The sequence below is a fragment of the Moschus berezovskii genome, chromosome 11 (assembly GCF_049115385.1).
Source record: "Moschus berezovskii isolate FMDL1 chromosome 11, NW_MosBer_1.0, whole genome shotgun sequence".
Lineage (NCBI taxonomy): Eukaryota > Metazoa > Chordata > Mammalia > Artiodactyla > Moschidae > Moschus > Moschus berezovskii.
Genome location: NC_142470.1, coordinates 38654649 through 38673954, shown reverse-complemented (window position 1 = coordinate 38673954; position 19306 = coordinate 38654649). Strand labels below are relative to the sequence as shown.

The 19306-nt window shown below is 41.7% G+C and overlaps 1 long non-coding RNA gene across 8 annotated transcripts in view; it reads right to left on the bottom strand.

Moving 5' to 3' along the window:
* LOC129539197 (uncharacterized) overlaps positions 1 to 19306 on the bottom strand; it is a 60933-nt gene that overhangs the window by 28920 nt on the left and 12707 nt on the right. For 5 of the 8 annotated variants that reach the window (XR_016038559.1, XR_008682414.2, XR_016038563.1 and 2 more), the window contains 2 exons: positions 16205 to 16261; positions 4067 to 4172 (listed from right to left, as the gene is read on the bottom strand). The exons of 1 other annotated variant lie outside the window; for it this stretch is intronic. This is a non-coding gene — a long non-coding RNA (uncharacterized LOC129539197). The remainder of the gene's footprint in view (positions 1 to 4066; positions 4173 to 16204; positions 16262 to 19306) is intronic. 2 more of the 8 variants (XR_016038561.1, XR_016038560.1) reach the window with 2 other exon arrangements.

Below are 19306 nucleotides of genomic sequence, written 5' to 3'. Positions count from 1 at the left end.
GCTTAGCCTCTAAAGCTCTAAATCTGGTCCCTGGCTTCAGCATGAAGCAAGAAAAAGCAGGATTCCAAAACTTTGTGGTCAATATTCACTCCTTCATTCAATAAACATTTCTTGATGGGCTAATAAGTGCCAAGTCTTTACTCAGTCCTGGGATACAGCAGCAAACAAAACAGACACACAGTCTAGTAAGAGGAGCTGAGAATAAGATTAGGATCTGAAGAAAAAGATCTACACAAGAAAACAGGCAGCATTCTGTGGCCAGCATTGGGATGCAAAGGGAGGAAACCTCTTCTGGAATGCCAGCAGTAGAGACCACGGCACACAAGGTGCTGTTCAGGGAGATGAGCAGGGTCAAACAATGCCCTTATCCTCCCATTCCTTTTATCAAGGGAGAGAGTCACTGCAGTGGGTTGAGTTTATCAAGAACAAGTGATCAGGGTCCTCACAGTGCTACCAAGAAGCTGCACCTTCTCTGCTCACAGCCATAGACTGTGAGATGTGGCATGTAAACTATGTGTGAGATCCTGAAAGCGCCGAAGAAAAACAAGACTTGAGCTCTCTACTGGCAGGAATTCTAGGAAATACAGCAGGCCAGAAATGGAAGCATAAAACTTGCCAGAAGAAGCTTGGTGACCCTCCCCTGACCTGTCCCTGATATTTCCCTGACATTGCAAGGAAATGAAAAGAAAAGTCTGATTTCACCTGCAGGGGTACGGCCAGGAAGAGACCTGCTGAAATCATCAGGCTTCAACCAAAAGCCTCCTGAGAGGTATGCATTTCTGCTTTAGAGTGGGAAGAGGGCAAGAGGGGGAAGAGGAAGCCTTCCATAAGAGGAAGGCTGTAGTGAAGGTGCAGAGCTGATAAGAACAACAGCAAAAGATGTAGAGTGAATGCCCAGGCATCAGAGCAGTGACCTAAAGAGATTTCCAAGTATTTGACCTCTCCAGGGCTCAGTTTCCTTATCTGAAAACAGAGATGACAGTAAGAGCATGCATTGGTTTCCTAGAGTTGTCATAACAAATACTATAAACTGGGTGGCTTTAAACAATAGAAATTTATCCTCTCACAGTTCTAGAGGCTGCTGCTGCTAAGTTGCTTCAGTTGTGCCCGACTCTGTACGACCCCATAGATGGCAGCCCACCCAGCTCAGCCGTCCATGGGATTTTCCAGGCAAGAGTACTGGAGTGGGTTGCCATTGCCTTCTCCAGTTCTAGAGGCTAGAAGTCTAAAATATAGGTGTCAGCACGGCCACACTCCCTCTAAAGGCTCTAAGGAAGAATCCTTCCTTGCCTCTTCCAGCTTCCAGTAGGTGCCAGTAAACCCTGCCTACATCTCAACATGATTGTCTTCTGTGTTGTCTCCCACTTATTATAAGAATACCAGGCACTGGATTATAGCCCAGTCAAGCAATGACTTCATAACTTGATTATATCTTACAAAGACCCTATTTCCAAATAAAATCACATTCTGGGTGGATATGAATTTTTAGGGGAACACTATGCAACCCAGTACAAAGCACCTACCACATAAAGAGTTTATATATGTAAGGCGCATAGAACAGTTGCTGGGATATGCCATGTATGAGTTAGCTACGTTTTGTCATTGTCTCCGGCAGATAGTAGCGGCCATGAAATATGTGGATGCTTTGTTGTATATGAATCACCCTCCTTCCATTTTGAGGCAAGAAACTGGATGGGATGAGGGTTCCAAACAGAGCAGATGAGGACAGAGCTGGAACATGCTGGGTGTACTGCCACTCAACAGCCCCCAGCCAATGCCCTGTCAATACACCCAGGCTGGACGGAGGAAACACCTGCTACAGTCACATGTTTTTTGAACAGAACTTATCATTCCAAACTAACAACAGCCCTATCAAAGCAGTCTCCAAATAAGGACCCACTTAGGAGGAGCTTCCAGAGCCAGGAGAGATGCTACACCAGTGAGCCCGGCAGCTTCATCACATAGTCAACTGAGTTCTGATCCCCAACTGCTTTATACAGCATATTCATCCCAGAGTAATGCAGATCCGGGAACTTCCCTGGCAGTCCAGTGGTTAAGACTCTGTGCCTCTATTGCAAGGGGCATGGGTTCAATCCCTGGTCAGGAAACTGAGATCCCGTGCATGGCATGTGGTGTGGCTGAAATGATATACAAATGATATACAATGAACCAAAGTGAAAGGAGCTGAAACAAAACAAAATAAAATGGTGCTTTGCTATTTGCAATAGCTAGGATACCTTACTTTCAAATTAGGGGAGGGGAGAACAGATTAAAGGCTCCTGTTCTTACTCCTTAAATTGCCAACATCCGCTGGATCATGGAAAAAGCAAGGGAGTTCCAGAAAAACATCTATTTCTGCTTTACTGACTATGCCAAAGCCTTTGACTGTATGGATCACAACAAACTGGAAAATTCTGAAAGAGATAGGAATACCAGACCACCTGACCTGCCTGTTGAGAAACCTATATGCAGGTCAGGAAGCAACAGTTAGAACTGGACATGGAACAACGGACTGGTTCCAAATAGGAAAAGGAGTACATCAAGGTTGTATATTGTCACCCTGCTTATTTAACTTATATGCAGAATACATCATGAGGAACGCTGGGCTGGAAAAAGCACAGGCTGGAATCAAGATTGCTGGGAGAAATATCAATAACCTCAGATATGCAGATGACACTACCCTTATGGCAGAAAGTGAAGAGGAACTAAGAAGCCTCTTGATGAAAGTAAAAGAGGAGAGTGAAAAAGCTGGCTTTAAGCTAAACATTCAGAAAACTAAGATCATGGCATCTGGTCCCATCACTTCATGGGAAATAGATGGAAAAACAGTGGAAACAGCGTCAGACTTTATGTTTTTGGGTTCCAAAATCACTGAAGATACTGACTGCAGCCAGGAAATTAAAAGATGCTTACTCCTTGGAAGGAAAGTTATGACCAACCTAGATAGCATATTAAAAAGCAGAGACATCACTCTGCCAACAAAGATCCATCTAGTCAAGGCTATGGTTTTTCCAGTGGTCATGTATGGATGTGAGAGTCGGACTGTGAAGAAAGCTGATCGCCGAAGAATTGATGCTTTTGAACTGTGGTGCTGGAGAAGACTCTTGAGAGTCCCTTGGACTGCAAGGAGATCCAACCAGTCCATTCTAAAGGAGATCAGTCCTGGGTGTTCATTGGAAGGACTGATGCTAAAGCTGAAGCTCCAATACTTTGGCCACCTCACGCGAAGAGTTGACTCACTAGAAAAGACTCTGATGCTGGGAGGGACTGGGGGCAGGAGGAGAAGGGGACGACAGAGAATGAGATGGCTGGATGGCATCACCGACTGGATGGACATGAGTTTGAGTGAATTCCGGGAGTTGGTGATGGACTGGGAGGCCTGGCGTGCTGTGATTCATGGGGTCGCAAAGAGTCGGACAGGACTGAGCAACTGAACTGAACTGAGCTGAACTGAAAGGGGTTTGGGACACTACTGAAAAGAAAGAAGAGCCAGATCAACTGCTATCTTCATATCAAAATAAATTCCAGATGGATCAAAGATTTAAAAATATATATCCATATAAAGTACTCAAAGACAATAACTGTTTTTATAATTCTGAAGTCGGAAAGAATGCCTTTTCTAAACATTGGCCTAGCAGCAAATATAAGGGAAAAGATTATCTTTGACTACCTGAAAATGTCAAACTCTTACAAACAGATAAAAAACTGCACAAAGGTGAAAAACGAAAGACAAACTGGGAACAATATCTGCACCATATACAACTGTGAACACTTTAGCTCTTACAAATTATTTAAAAATATACTAGTAGGGAAAAAAAAAATACTAGTAGGAAAATGTGCAAAGGACATGACATGAATGAGTGATTTAAAAAATATATACATGTGCCCAAAAGAATGGATTTGTATTTATAAAAGATGTTTAATCTTTAATATTCACAGAAATGTACACTAAATCATATTTATTGCCATGTCTCAGTGACTATTCAAAGCATTTTACTTGGGCTAACTATTTCTCATGAAACACGTGCGATCATTAATCCTACTTTAGAGAAGTTATATGACTTACCCAAGGTCACATAATAAGTGATGGGAGTCAGAATTCAGGCCCCATCAGGCTAGCTCCTGAGTCACAGCCTCAACTACCACATTACAGTGACAAGACCACGAGTCATCTGTCAGGTGTGGAAGACAAAAAACACACAAGCCAGAGTTACTGATGATATGGAGAAACAAGCAACCCCATGCACTGCTGGTGTGAACATTCCTAAGTGTAGTTTGGCTCCATGAACCAGCATTTTAACTGTGCATATCCTTTAACTCAGTCATTCCATTTCTTGAAATTTATCCGAAGGAGACACACAGACAAGAGTATAAAGGTTAGATACCAAAGTATTTTCTAAAGAATGTATATAATATCACAAATAAAAACCTCAGTGGGCATACCAAAAATCCAACAAATTCATTCATGCATTCAACAAATATTTATTGAGCACCACCTGTATACCTGGAGCTGGTACTAAGCTACAGGTACAGAAAAAGTAGATTAAAAAAAAAAATCCCTATTTTCATGAAGCCTACATTCTAATGAAGGGTGTTAGGCAATAAACAAGAAAAAAAAGTAGTATAGCATGTTGAGATAAACACTATAAAGAAACGTAAAGGAGAGAAGGGAGAGGGTAAAGGAAGGGGGTACAACGTGAAGTAAGAGCATCAGGGAAGGCCCCGCTGATTAGAGATGAGATAAGCAGATTAAATACTAAGTAATATGCATCCCATGGACAGAGAAGCCTGGTAGGCTACAGTCCACGGGGTCACAAAGAGTCAGACATGACTAAGAGACAGAACGGAACGGAATGGAATATGCATTATGGTATATCCACACGTGGAAATATAATTCAGCCATTAATTCTATGTTTACTGACATGAAAAGATGTCTACAACACACAATCCAACAAAAAAAGATTCTCACTAGACACAAAAAATAGGTAACTATGTAAGACAATGAATGTGTTAACCATATTGGGGTAATCATATCAAATCATCACACTGCATACCTTAAACATACACAATGTTATATGTCAATTACATCTCAATAAAACTAGGGGAAAAAAGGAGAAAAGGATTACAGAACAGTTTTAAAGAAGAAAAACAGTATTAAGGTATGGATCCATTCATGTGAAATTATTAATACATGTGTGCATATGGTTATGCTCTAAATGGGAACAAAAACAACACAGAAAGAGGTTGATAATACCAAGGAAGGGTCTAGGCTGAGTGCCAGATAAGTGGTACAGGCAGCATATGTTTGTTCTCCCACCTGCTCATTCACCCTCTTCTGCACACCTATGCTTTGATCCAGAAAGGATTATAAGGACAGCAAATCCACAGAGCCCCACAAGTTCATTAACTCTCCCCGTCCTCCTGCTCTTCCCAGAAGCCAGGACAGTGATAGTGTGAAAGGAATAAAAGCTTAAGATGAAGAAAAGCTGAGAGGTCATAACAGGGATGGAGAGAAGCCCCCAGAGATTCAGATTCCTCTACCTCAGCACACAGGAAACATCCTGGGAGGTGTACTTCCTCCCTGCAAATCTCTAGGATTTGAAGCAAGTCTATCTGATTTAGATTCTCTAGTCCAGTTCCTACTATACCCAAATGCCTTGCAGGGCAGCCAAGAGCAAGACTGACTCATTCATAGGGCGGTGACAAGCCACAGCAGGCCAGAACACTGCCCCTGGCATACCAGTGCCCACATCTTCCTTGGAGCAGAAAATGACACAGAGCTGAGCCCTTTTTGCCCCCTACTTATCCCTCCCTCCATGCATGGATCCAGCAAGCTACCCTGGCTATGCCATGACACTCTAGAGATAAAGACTTCCCCACTAAGATTCTCAGGCCAGGTCTCCACCAAGAAAGCTGCCCAAGGTGACCAGCCATGCCAGTGTGATAGGAACATGTTCAGCTGGGATGCAGTTTCCAGTATAATCCTAGGTCCAGATATTTTGCTCTCAAATATGTGGAAGCAGAATACACTTCTGGTTTGAGCATAAGGACACAAACAAGAAACTGGCAACTTCCTAAAGGTGGAATCCATGTTGCTATTCCCTATTTCTTTAGCCTGAGGGTAACCATGGAGGCACATGAATAGAGATAGGGGATGTAGGGAAAGATTTGATTATTTCAAAATATTTCTCAAACACATCTGTTCGCCTCTTGGATACCTACTCTATGCTAGGCCCTACGTTAAGAGTTTTCATATACTTACACCAAAAATGACAAATTACTTTTATCAAACATTCCTATTATACGCTACCAAATTTAGACACTTAAGGCACATATAGGTCCAACTACCCAGGTGACAGCTGAATATCCAGGCTTGAAATTAGGTTGAGGGTAAAAATCTGAGACTCTCCTCCAGGCTAAAACACAGAAGAATCACTATATTACTACTATCAGGCCACAGCCTCAGGGCCCCATTCCAGTTTCTGCTCTCTCTCCTGGGCTTTCAGAAGGTAACATCACACACACAGACACATACAAACAAATCTTAAATACATTTAGTCTGCAAGTGGAAGAAATTCTTCACTAGTGAAGAGTGTAAGGTGAATCAGAGAAAAACCAAAGCAATCATCCCTTCAGCAGAAGAGTCTCTTTCTCTCTTTCTCTACCTCTCTCTAGTCTTTCCTGAATATGCAGTTTATTGAGAAGCTTCTATTATGCTTATCGCTACAGGATATAATCATAAAACATGCCTCCTGCTTGCAAGAATTTACTCCATTTAGAAAGACAAAATCAACACACAAGAAACCTGTCACTGAAGAAGGCAACTCCAGTGTATATGTAAAACTGAAGCAGACTGACAGATACAGAAGACAAACTAGTGGTTACCAAAGAGAAGAGGGACGAATTTAGGGATTACAGATAGAAACTACTATGTATAAAGTAGATGAGCAAAAAGGATACATTGCATGCCACAAGGAATTACAGCCACTATAATAGCCATCTTAAAATGGAGTATAATCTGCAGACATTATATAATACGTAACTCAACTTTACTTCAGTAAGGAGGGGAGGAACACTCAGATCTCCAGTGCAAGAGTGGTGCAAGGAACACACATGGAGGGGTAAATGATATTAGACAAATGGTACACATAGGCACCTTCAATTTCAAGCACAATCTCCCCTTTTTTTGTCCTATTCTTAGTAGAAATGTGTCTCACTTCAAGAAAAATCTGAAATACAAAACTCCATGACATAAAATTGGGAATCATTCACTAGAAAAAAAGACTTATTTGCTGTAAAGTTTAAGACGGATAAGACAGTAAATTTTACATTTTTATCACAATTTTTTTTAAGGCAATGTATATAGGGGTTAGAAATTTCAGCAACACAGTAAGATTAAAAAAACACAGAAACAAACCTCCAGAGGTAGTCTGTTTCTAGCAAGTATATAGACTCCTCTCCTTTTTTCATACAAATACTAATACTAGGATGCCATAAACTCTTGCTTGCTTTAGTCTTCTCTTAACAATAGACCTTAGAGATTGCTCCGTATCTGCGTATGTGTGTGCGTGCACGCGTGTGTGTGAGAAGGTAGATATATCTTTCTTTTTAACGGCTATATAATATGGTGCTATCCACCATATCAACTAGTCCCTTATCAACATACAGTAAGATATTTTTTATGAAAATGTGTTAACGGCTTTGTACACCAATTTTTGCACATTTTTCCCATAAACAAAAATGTTCAGATTTCACCCTTCATAATACTTCCAAGCAACTGTGCTGTGTGCTAAGTCGTTTCAGTCGTGTAAAACACTGTGCAATGCTAGGGACTGCAGCCTGCCAGGCTTCTCTGTCCACGGGATTCTCCAGGCAAGAATACTGGTGTGGGTTGCCATGCCCTTCTCCAGGGGATCTTTCCAACCCAGGGATTGAACCCACATCTCTTATGTCTCCTGCATTGGCAATCAGGTTCTTTACTTCTAGCGCCACCTGGGAGACCCAACTATGAATGATAACTGACACTTGCTTTAGTTTGAATTTAACAGTGCTTCACTTAGGCTCATCTCTACTAGATTGTATGCTGCGGTTGTCACAAGGAATCACCAAAGATATGACTGATGAACAAATGGAATACACACACCATCCTCTGAATAATTTGTTCATCCTTCACTTTATCATCTGTCTTTATAAATGGTTTGTCAATGATACAGCAGTCCTCCCTTATCTGTGTGGGATACATTCCAAATCTTGGAACCATGGACAATACCGAACCCTATATATACTATGTTTTTTCCTATGGCATACACAGCGTAGGTATGCTGAACTAAAAATGATTCACATCCTGGAAGGAGAAGGATGGCACAAGATTTCATCACATTACTCAGAACAGCATGCAATTAAAAACTGATGAATTGTTTATTTTTTATTTCTGGAGCTTTCCATTTAATATTCTCAGACCTGAAGTAACTGAAACTGCAAAAAGCGAAACCTCTGATAAGGGGGAACTACTTCTACCCTTTACTGTGTTTAATGCTCAGAAAATTAAAAATATACGTACATACATACACACACATATTCATTACTTAAGTAATTTTTTCTAAAAACACCTCCTGCACTTCAGAGTCTCTGAGTTTGCTATTTGGTGTCTTTTAGAGAAAGCACAGTAAGACAGAACTACTGAGGGCTCTATAGACTCACAGGGTTTCAATCTCGGTTATTCCAAGTTAATCCACTTCTCAGAGCCTCTGGCTTGTCATCTGTAGACCAAGGGCAATGCCATGTATCTCCCACATAAGGAAAATCACCATACAAGGTGAAAAGTCCATTCAAGAGGACCAAAGTACTTTCTCTATTGAATTAGAACTGCCTGGGGAAGTCCAGGAATTGCTCAGAGAAGTGGTAAACAACAAGAAGGAATCTGATCAGTCAGTGAGAGAAACGGTGCCTCTGGCAGAGGTAACAACACACACGCCAAGAGTAAGAACTGTGCAGAGCCACAAAGTACCAATGCAGGTACTAATAAGAAGTAGTAGTAGTAGTAAAGTTGCTCAGTCGTGTCCGACTCTTTGCAACCCCGTGGACGGTAGCCTACCAGGCTTCTCCGTCCATGGGATTCTCCAGGCAAGAATACTGGAGTGGGTTACCATTTCCTTCTCCAGGGGATCTTCCCGACCCAGGGATCGAACCCGGGTCTCCTGCATTGGAGGCAGACGCTTTAACCTCTGAGCCACCAGGGAAGGTGAAAGGCTATTTAGTCAACAAGTCCTTACGGGGCACCTCTGCACACTAGGCACTGAAGACAGAATCATGAGCAAGAAGGTCCCTGCCCTCACGGAGCTTACAGTGCAGTAAGAGAGAAACACAAATGAGTAAAAAGCAGTAAGCGGTCTAGTGGAAGTAAACAGGGTGCTATGATAATGTCGTGTTGCTTTACACAGAGGCCAAAAAAGACCTCCAAAATGAGATCATGCTCAACTGAAACTTAAAGGCAAAGGATAATGAGGTGAAGAACAGGGTCAACAGTATTCTAGGCAAAGGCCCTGAAGCCAGAGAACTGAAAGCAGGTAATGATGCATGCAGGAGATAAGGGGAAGAGGGGCTTGGAATGAGACTTGAAATACAGGGAGGGACCAGATCTTACTAGGTCTTGTAGGCCACAATTTGAGTCAAAATGTGCAAGATTTTATTCCAACCTGAGACATCTGGACTTGACTGCATAGGTAACATGAATGCAACACGGGATTTTAAAAGGGGAGACAAGGCTGGGTTGTTTTATAGAAGGACAGTAGAAGCTTTCTAGAGGATGGCTGCAAGAGGGAGTGACAACAGCTTGGAGACCAAAAGACAGCCTACATTAGGGCACGGTCACTGTGTACAGAAAAAGAAGCATCCCAGAGGCAAATCTGAGGTGCAGGTAGCAGCCTTCAAAGTCTATGTTCCATCCTGCTTTCTCAGTCCAAAGCCTAAGTCCCCAGTATATTCCAGAGCTACTGACCTGCAGTCTACCGGGTCATTAAGGCCCTCTTACGAGGTAGAGTCTGCCTCACTGGGAATGTGTGCCTACCACCAGCAATGAGAAGATGAGGTACACAGAGACAGTTTTCCACTGTCCCCACTGGATGACATGTGACAGTCTAAGTTTCCTGGGACCTCAGGATCCAAGTAAAGAGTTCAAATCCTTTTCCTTCCCCTTTAGGGGAGGGGTAAGGGGAAGGTGGTCAAAAGAGTCCTCTAAGTCAGAGTTTCTCCAAATATGATCTGTAGATGATGACTGGTGTCGGAGTCACCTAGAAGGCCAATCAAAATGCAGATTCCTGGTTACCACCCATACCAATTTAATCAGGATAGCAGGAATAAAGACCAGGAATTTGCCTTTTTTATTTTATACTGGAGTATAGCCAGCCGGTTAACAATGTTGTGACAGTTCTTGGTGCACAAGAGTGACTCAGCCGTACATATACATGTGTCCATTCTCCCAGGAATCTGCATTTTAAATAAGTATCCAACTCCTCAACACTTGCCTCCATGGGTAATTCTGATATATTAAAGCCTCAAAACTGTAGCTCTATGAATAGGGCTAATGGAGGAAAGCTGACTGGCAATGTCAAAACAAAGGGACCGCATAGAGCTAAGGCTCAAGCTGGGCAGGAAATAAACTAAAAAAGGAGTCAGAAGGGCTTATGAAATTTGAAGGACCCCAAAGCAGAAAATAGAAGGCAGGACATCAGAGCATGGGGATTGGAGAGCAGAAGAGTCAAAGACAGGTAGCACTCTTGGGGCAATCGCTAACGATGGCCATGATCTCCAGCTGCCTTAGGTTGGGTTTTCCCAGGAAGCACTAGGAGGGGAGTGCAGAGGATTCATCTCACACAGACCAGCTGACTGGGCCTTGGGATGTCCAGTATGTGCATACAATCACTCCATCCAGCCATCATAAAGGGGACAACACCACTAATCAGTAAATACTGCTTCTATCCCAGTGATTCCCCTTCAGCATCCACCACGATGCCAGCTATTGGTTAGGCTGTAGAAGAGTACCAGGCTATGCAGAAAAACATACAGAACACCTCTAAAGGGTAATGACTAGCCCTACTCACCAAGATTCCTTCCTTGGCACATCAGAGCTCTCTAACATTGCCATAAACTCTAGGACAACTCCAGGTAAGAAACTTTGAAGCCCACTGCCTTCAACCTTCAGATCCTACCATCCATGCACACCCAGCCAGCCTTTCACTACTCTTTACTAGGTCTCACCAAGAGAGTCCCACCCTATATTCTACACTCCCATGTCCCTCCTCAAACTTCAGAGAGAAATTCCACAGATTCAGGTTAGGCAGGAAGTCCTAAACTCCTGAGGCTAGCTCCTATGCTTAATTTGGAGGGAGGAGGTAACCTGAAGGAGTGCTCACCATACCTGAAGGGAGTACCCTCAGCCTACCAGAAGGGAGCACCAAGATTGCTGAAGGCTTCTGTACAGGAAACTTATTTAAAATATGAGCGAGTTGAGCCTAATGCATTTAAAAGGAGGGAAGGTAAGCTCCTGGAAGCAGAAATTAAAGCAGGGGCAGGGTGAGGTAAGATAGGATTTCTGGGGATTTGACTTTAAATAGCATATAAAACACAAATCAATACAAACTTTAGTTCAAACTTTTATGTGTTAACTACCTGATCCTTCCTATAATCCAACAGCTGGTTTTACACTAAAAGTAACAATGCTAGAAGATAATTTTAGTAATCCCAGAGATTATTTATGGCTTTAATCCTGAACTGCTTGCCCTGTCCCTTCTTACACTCCACCCATGATCCTGATTCTCTAGGTTTTTCACCTAATGATTCAGCTTCCAACTTCATCCTTGCCTCATCTTATTATCCCTAAGGCCTTTTGCTTTTTTCCTTGCTTGCGAAGGACTGCACTTCACTCTCAGCTATTCTGCCATCAAACACTCAAATAATCCACCTATTCAGATCCTCAACCTTGATCCTAGGTACTCATTTCCCGTTCATGGCCAAGTCCCCTTGGCCGTGGCCAAGGATCGATAGGAGATACGCAAGCAGTGGCAGGGCCTTTAAGGAAGCACATTCTAGGCAGATTAAACAGCCTATGTAAAGTCCCTGCAGCAAGAAAGCTTAACTGATGAGCTGGGGAGGTCAAGGCAGAGAGCACACGATAGCAGATGATGCTGGAGAGACCAAGAAGGAGGGTCTTATAAGAAATATGAAGCTGTTTTATCATTCTCTTAACAAGTATTCACTAAGTGCTTACAATGTGCCAGGCACTGTCCTATTTTACTGATGTAAATAAAACAGACAATATCCCTATTCTCAGAGAATTTACATTCCAACTGGTGGAAACTATAAACAAATATGTGACTAAACTAGAAAAATATCACTTATTAGCAACTGCTATGTAAAGAAATAAATAGGTGATGTGCTGGAAAGAACGTATGTAAGTGGCTACTTCATAATCATTAGGTGATCAGGGGAAAGCCTCTCTGAGGAGATGACATTTACAAGTAGGTAGCCAGGGACTTCCAGGTGGTCCGGTGGTTAAGACTCTGCACTTTCAATGCAGGGGGTGGAGATTCAATACCTGGTTGGGGAACTAACATCCCATATGGCACATGGCACAGTCAAAAATTTTTTAAATAATAAAAAAAGAAAAGTAGGTGTATCTAAATAAAAAGGAATGAGCCATTCAAAAATCAAGGGAAAAAGCATTCTAAGTGTGGTAACAGTACACACATGCATTGGAGTTAGATCATGATCATTCCTACATTTTATAAAGATCACTCTGGCTGCAGTCTGGAGAATGGAATCAAGGTAGAGGAGAATAAAATCAGGACTGGAGACAGAAATGAAAGTGGATGGCCATGGGTTTGGGTGGACTCTGGGAGTTGGTGATGGACAGGGAGGCCTGGCGGTTCATGGTGTCTTTCAAAGAGTCGGACTGAGCGACTGAACTGAATTGAACTGAACATTAAGAGGAAGAAAAAGCAGACAATAACAATGATGATAATAGCTAATATTCACAGCACATTCTAGATGCCTATCCATTGTTCTAAGCATTTTACATACATTAATTCATTTAAATCCTCACAAATACTATATTTTATGAATTAGAAAACTAAAGTACAGGATGGTGGCAAGGAAGAAGAAAGCAACTGGATCCAAGAAATACTAGGGAAGACAAGTCCTATGACAGGCTGGCTGTCAGCTATGGGAAGGGGAGGGAGGACTTAGAATGACTACTAGGCTTTGGGCCCAGCAACTACATGGGTGGTGGTGCTATTTACCACGTGACAGGACACTGGAGGAGGAGGAAGAGGGGAAGAGCAGGAGCTGCATTCTGCTAAGTCTTCAAAACGTCCCAGTGAAGTTGTCTGTGTGAACAACTGGATAGTCTGGTCTGGAGAGCAATCTGGGCATCATCAATGTGCAGTTAGTAACTGAAGTGGTCAGAGAGGCTGAGACCACCTAGTGTGTATAGGAAGAAAAGAAAAGGGAAAAAAAGGCCTAGAAACAGAATAATGACTTTTAAATCACAAAAAGTTCAATAAAAAATAAAAAAATAAAAATTTTAAAACTACCTAAGAAAAAAGAAAAACCAAAAAAAGTTTTAAAAAGCACAAAAAGAATCACTGACAACAGAAAATTAGAAATACCTTAAATGTCCCTCAAGAGGAAAAAAGGTAAATAAAATATAATACATCTAGTCTATGAAATACTATACGGCAGCCAAAAAGAATGAGACCTATCTTCATGTACCAATATAGAATACTGTCAAGGTACATTACTGAATCAAAGAAAGAAATACATGAATGATACACAAAATGTGACCCCATTTGTGTAAATAAATAAAACACAAAAATAGCACTTCGAATTTTTTCTGGGTTCATACATATGCATGAAAACACAAAGTCTTGGAGGTACATTCTAAACAGGTTGCCTCTGGGAATACAGAAATAACTGAAACAGGGGAGCAGGAGTATTTAAAATACCTATAATGTTTTGAAATTAACAGTTTTCAATATATTCATATTTTAATTCACAACAGAAAAAGGTGCTCCAAAACTGTAAATTCATACTTGTGTAAATCACGGAAGATTTTAAATGTGGTGTGATTTCGACAATGTTTTAAATTTTAGTCACATTTTATTCTGATGAGAATTTTTATCAAGATGTTGAGCTTCTGTTTTTGAAACTAGTTTGTCAAAACATATAGTACATAATCATAGCATTTATTTTCTAACATAACTGTGAATGTGTAGACTTAAATTACTGCTAAAAGAACAATTATTTGTAAAATAATATTAAGTCCAGTATTAGCTGTCTCGGCAAAGGCAACAGCAAGCCACTCCAGTACTCTTGCCTAGAAAATCACATGGACAGAGGAGCCTGGTGGGCTGGAGTCCATGGGGTTGCTACTAGTCGGACACGACTGAGCAACTTCACTTTCACTTTTCACTTTCACACACTGGAGAAGGAAATGGCAACCCACTCCAGTGTTCTTGCCTGGAGAATCCCAGGGATGGTGAAGCCTGGTCGGCTGCCGTCTATGGGGTCACACAGAGTTGGACACGACTGAAGCGACTTAGCAGCAGCATTAGCTGTCTATTTCAGACACTACTTGCAGAGATCTATGTTATATTTTTTAAAGAATCACCCTCACTGTCGAAAGTAAATGTACTCTTTGTTTTGGTGCAGCTATTAGGTTCTAATAAGCATGAGATTATATTAAAGTGGTGGCAGCAGGAGGATCATTTTGATTTCACTGGGAAACTTAGGTTTTCATAAACTTATTGGGAAAAGAGCTTTCCTTGTACTGCTGAAGTTCCTTTTTGGTACAGTATCTTTCTAAAAGAAAAGTGTGAAGGAGAAATTGAAGTCTGTACCTTTCCTCAAATGACCAGCATTGTATTCATGAATACTGTGTATCTTCCAAAGAACAGTGTGGAAGCTGTTCATTTTTCAATCTGAAGTAAAAGCACTTTCAAAAACTTTTTAAAAAACCTACATGTTTTGATTTTTTTAGACTATATTATTTTATTGTCTATAAAATTAAAGATCAAAGATCAATTTTTCAAAAAATAATGGGAATTCCTGTACCCTTCTTCTCAATTTTGCTATGAACCTAAAACTGTTCTAAAAAATGACTCAATTTTGAAATGCTGGAAAAGAGGGAGCCTACAAAGGACATCCTTTACTTCAAATACTAAACTTTCTGTTTCTTCCACCTTCGACCGGCCTTGATGTTTACATCTTCCGGCTTGCATCTCTCCATGTCTGAGAAGTTAACACCAAGCCCCCTAGTTCCATGCTCTAGCCTGAATCCTTGGCCCCAGACCAAGTCTGGCCACAGATCCCCTAGACTGGGCCAGAACCCCTGGAGGAGGGTGAAATGCCTAAGTCCTAAACAAATATGAGAGAATGAGTGTGAAGATGCCGGCTTCAAAGACAGGAATCAGGTGGCCTTGCTGGCCAGGAGCAACCTCAAAAGGAAAAAAGTACTTGATGATCTGGAAGCAGCTCTGAAGTACTGGGGAATGAGGCTGTGGGACAGTCAGACAAAATCAGGGGATGCGGTATGGGACAAGCTGAAGAGATTGTCAGCTCCACTCATAAAGATACCAAGCGAAGTGCGACAATATGGTGGAAACAACGTTCACAGCAAAAGGAAGAGGGGAAGCTGCATTCTATGAAGGGGCTGGGGCATGGTGGAAGGTTGTCTAGGCATATTTAGAGGAGTCACTGCAGATCAAAGCAGCAATTCCAGGAGGCATAGCATGAAAGTTTGGAAAATTTCTGGAACAGCAGAAAGAGACCAGGGACTTGGCTCCTTCCTAAAAAGATAAAAGGTTCTATAAATGAGGAGCTGCTGCTGCTGCTGCTGCTAAGTCACTTCAGTCGTGTCCGACTCTGTGCGATCCCATAGACGGCAGCCCACCAGGCTCCCCCATCTCTGGGATTCTCCAGGCAAAAACACTGGAGTGGGCTGCCATTTCCTTTTCCAATTCATGAAAGCAAGGACACTGAAATAAAGCCTTTCTTTCTTCAATAAACCAAAGGCAGAGAAATCATGACAGATCTCTGGTGATTGTGCTCTTAACTTCCTGAGGATGAAAGATGATATATTTGGTCTACATGTTTTCCTGGCTACCCAAAGAGATGACACTGCCTAGGTCTTACCCAAGAGTTGACTCACCATCAATTAGTCTCTATCTCAGCCTGCTGTGCCTCACGCATCACATACCGGACAGCTCTGAAAAGAAAACAATCTGGTGTGAGCTGTCAAAGTCCTCTCGATACCTAACCTCACCCTCTGGGCTAGGTTTCATTTCAAAACTGAAAGGGACTGAAGGGCTGGGGAAATCCAAAGATCAACATAGCCTGAGAACAGGTGGTTCCCAGCAGAAAAGGGTCCCATGCTGGAATTCAAAACAGAAACCAGACCACTGATAAGGCAGTTTATGATGTCTGTCTCCAAGCCATCAGATGCCATTTATACATTTTCCAATATTTACAACAGAGAATGAGCATGATAATCCTACTTCTGACAACTAAACATATAATTCCCCAAGGATTCAAAAAACTTCTTGGCTTTATTAAATTTTAGAGCTTTGGGGTATCTCCAATAGCTGGGGTATCAGGGGGATTTCTTAATTCTGCAGTCATTCACATGGGCCACATTTTAATAGTAACCAATTCTATCACCTCCTCTTCCTTTTTCATCTCCTCATGAACCCTCTGAAAAACTCTTGTCCCACTAAAAAATCACCAATCAGTTCATGATGGCTCTCTCACTACAGCAATATTCAATACAATGAAAGTGTACCTCATTAAAAGAGTCAGTATATTTTCTTGAGGTTCACTTTAACTACCTGAGTGACCCTTAGGTAAGTCACTTAACCTTTCTGAGCTTAGTTTCTTCATCTGCAAAATAAGGGGAGTTGGAAACAGATACAAGGAAAGCAATAAAACTTCCCTTAACTGAGAAAAAACTTAGGTTTTTAAGTCTAAAAGGTTCATCAAGTGGCAAGCAGAGTTTCTTTTTTTAAATATCATATCTAAATCTATCATGATAAAACACTAAGCATATAGAAAAAACAAACTTTCAAAGAGAGGTGGCTATTACTTACAAAGGGAAAAGAATCCTATTGACGCTGGACTTTCCATCTTAATCACTAGAAATTAGACAACAGAAAGCCGTGTGCTTCGTAGTGTGTGTGCTCAGTTACTGAGTCTTGTCCAGCTCTTTGCGACCCCATGGACTGTAGCCCGCCATGCTCCTTTGCACATGAAGTTTCCCAGGCAAGAATACTGCAGTGGCTTGCCACTTCCTACCCCAGGGCATATTCCTGACCCAAAAGTCGAACCCACGTCTCTTGCATCTCCTGCATTGGCAGGCAGATTCCTTACCACTGCACCATCTGGGAAGCCACACTTCGTAGAGATGAGGACTACAAGAATCTTAAATCTAGCTAACATCATTCACATATGAAGATACAAGATACACACACACACAAAGTAAATAAATGAATGGACCTTGAAAGTAGCATCTAGGCCCCTTTAGTTTAAAAAAAAAAAATCACTCAAAGTGTCCTAGTCAAATTAATATTTAAGGAAATTCTTCCCTGGTGGTCTAGTGGTTAGAACTCCGTGCTTCCATTGTAGGGGGCACAGATTTGATCCCTGATACAGGAATGCTATACAGAGCTGCCGCCCCCCCATTAATATTTAAAATTGAATCAAAGCTGAGAAAGACAAAGAATACATGAGACATGTTTCTCCTCCCCCCAAGAAAAACCATTTAATGAACTTTACTATGAGACTTCTGATGGTGTTTCCAAGTACAAACAGAAACTGTCCTATACACAACCCTCCCTGACAGTCGGGTTTGCGAGTTGCTCATCACCTAGTGGCCTGATGAAGTAAATGCAGTTTCATCAAGTGCCCGGATAAACTTCCCGACATTTTGTGATCTCTGGCAGTATATACGGGGGCTACAGCCTGATGGCCTAGAGATTTTGAGCAGAGAAACTGCAAACCTGCCAGACTCGCAGCGAATTGCATAGATTCAGTTCACTATCCATTCGTTTTCCAAGAATGTGGGAACGGCCCACATTCTGTGCTAACTAATCACAAGAAGTGCAAGGCTGCACTTGCAAACAGTGAGAGAGACAGATTGCTTTTGTGCTGACCAATCTGAACTGAAAGCAAGCTTACATGCTATGAGAAAACTGAAAATATCCCTTATGAATAGGAAGAGTGTCTTCAAACATTCTCACAATTGGACATGGAAGATAACAGGCTATAACCGATGAGAATACATCGCAATTAGATTTCAATTCAAAACAAGAAATAATTTTCTACCAAAAAGAGCTATTCAACAATATAATGGAAGAAACCATAAACAAAATGAAAAGATAATCTACAGAATGGGAGAAAATATTTGCAAATAACACACTCAACAAGGGCTTTATTGGCAAAATACACAAACAGCTCACACAACTCAGTGACAAAAAAACAAACAACCCAATCAAAAAATGGGCAGACCTAAACAGACATTTGTCCAAAGAAAACATACAGATGGCCAATAGGCACATGAAAAGATGTTCAACACTGCTCATTATTAAAGAAATACTCTTTGAGACCCCATGGACTAATTCTCCAGGCCAGAATACTGGCGTGAATAGTCTTTCCCTTCTCCATGGGATTGTCCCAACCCAGGGATCAAACCCAGGTCTCCCACAATGCAGGCGGATTCTCTACCAGCTGAGCCACAAGGGAAGCCCAATTATCAGAGAAATACAAATCAAAACTACAGTGAAGAGACTTCCCTGGTGGTCCAGTGGTTAAGAACCTGCCTTGCTATGCAGGAGACACCAGTTCAATCCCTGGCCAGAGAACTAAGATCCCACATGCTCCAGAGAAACTAAGCCTGTGTGCTGCAACCAAAAAGCCTGTGAGCCACCACCACTGAGCCCACAACCACTAGAAGAGTCCACACACCGCACCGATGACCCCACATGACACAACAAAGATCACGTGTGCTGCAACTAAGACCCAGTGCAGCCAAATAAATAAATACTTTTATTTAAAAACTACGAGGAAGAACTACCTCACATGGGCCAGAATGTGCCATCACTGAAAAGGTCTACAAATAACAAATGCTGGAGAGGGTATGGAGAAAAGGGAAACTTTCTACACTGTGACTGGGAACGTAAACTGGTGCAGCCACAATGGAAAACAATTGGAGGTTCCTTAAAAAACTACAGAGTTGCCACATTATTCAGCAATCCTACTC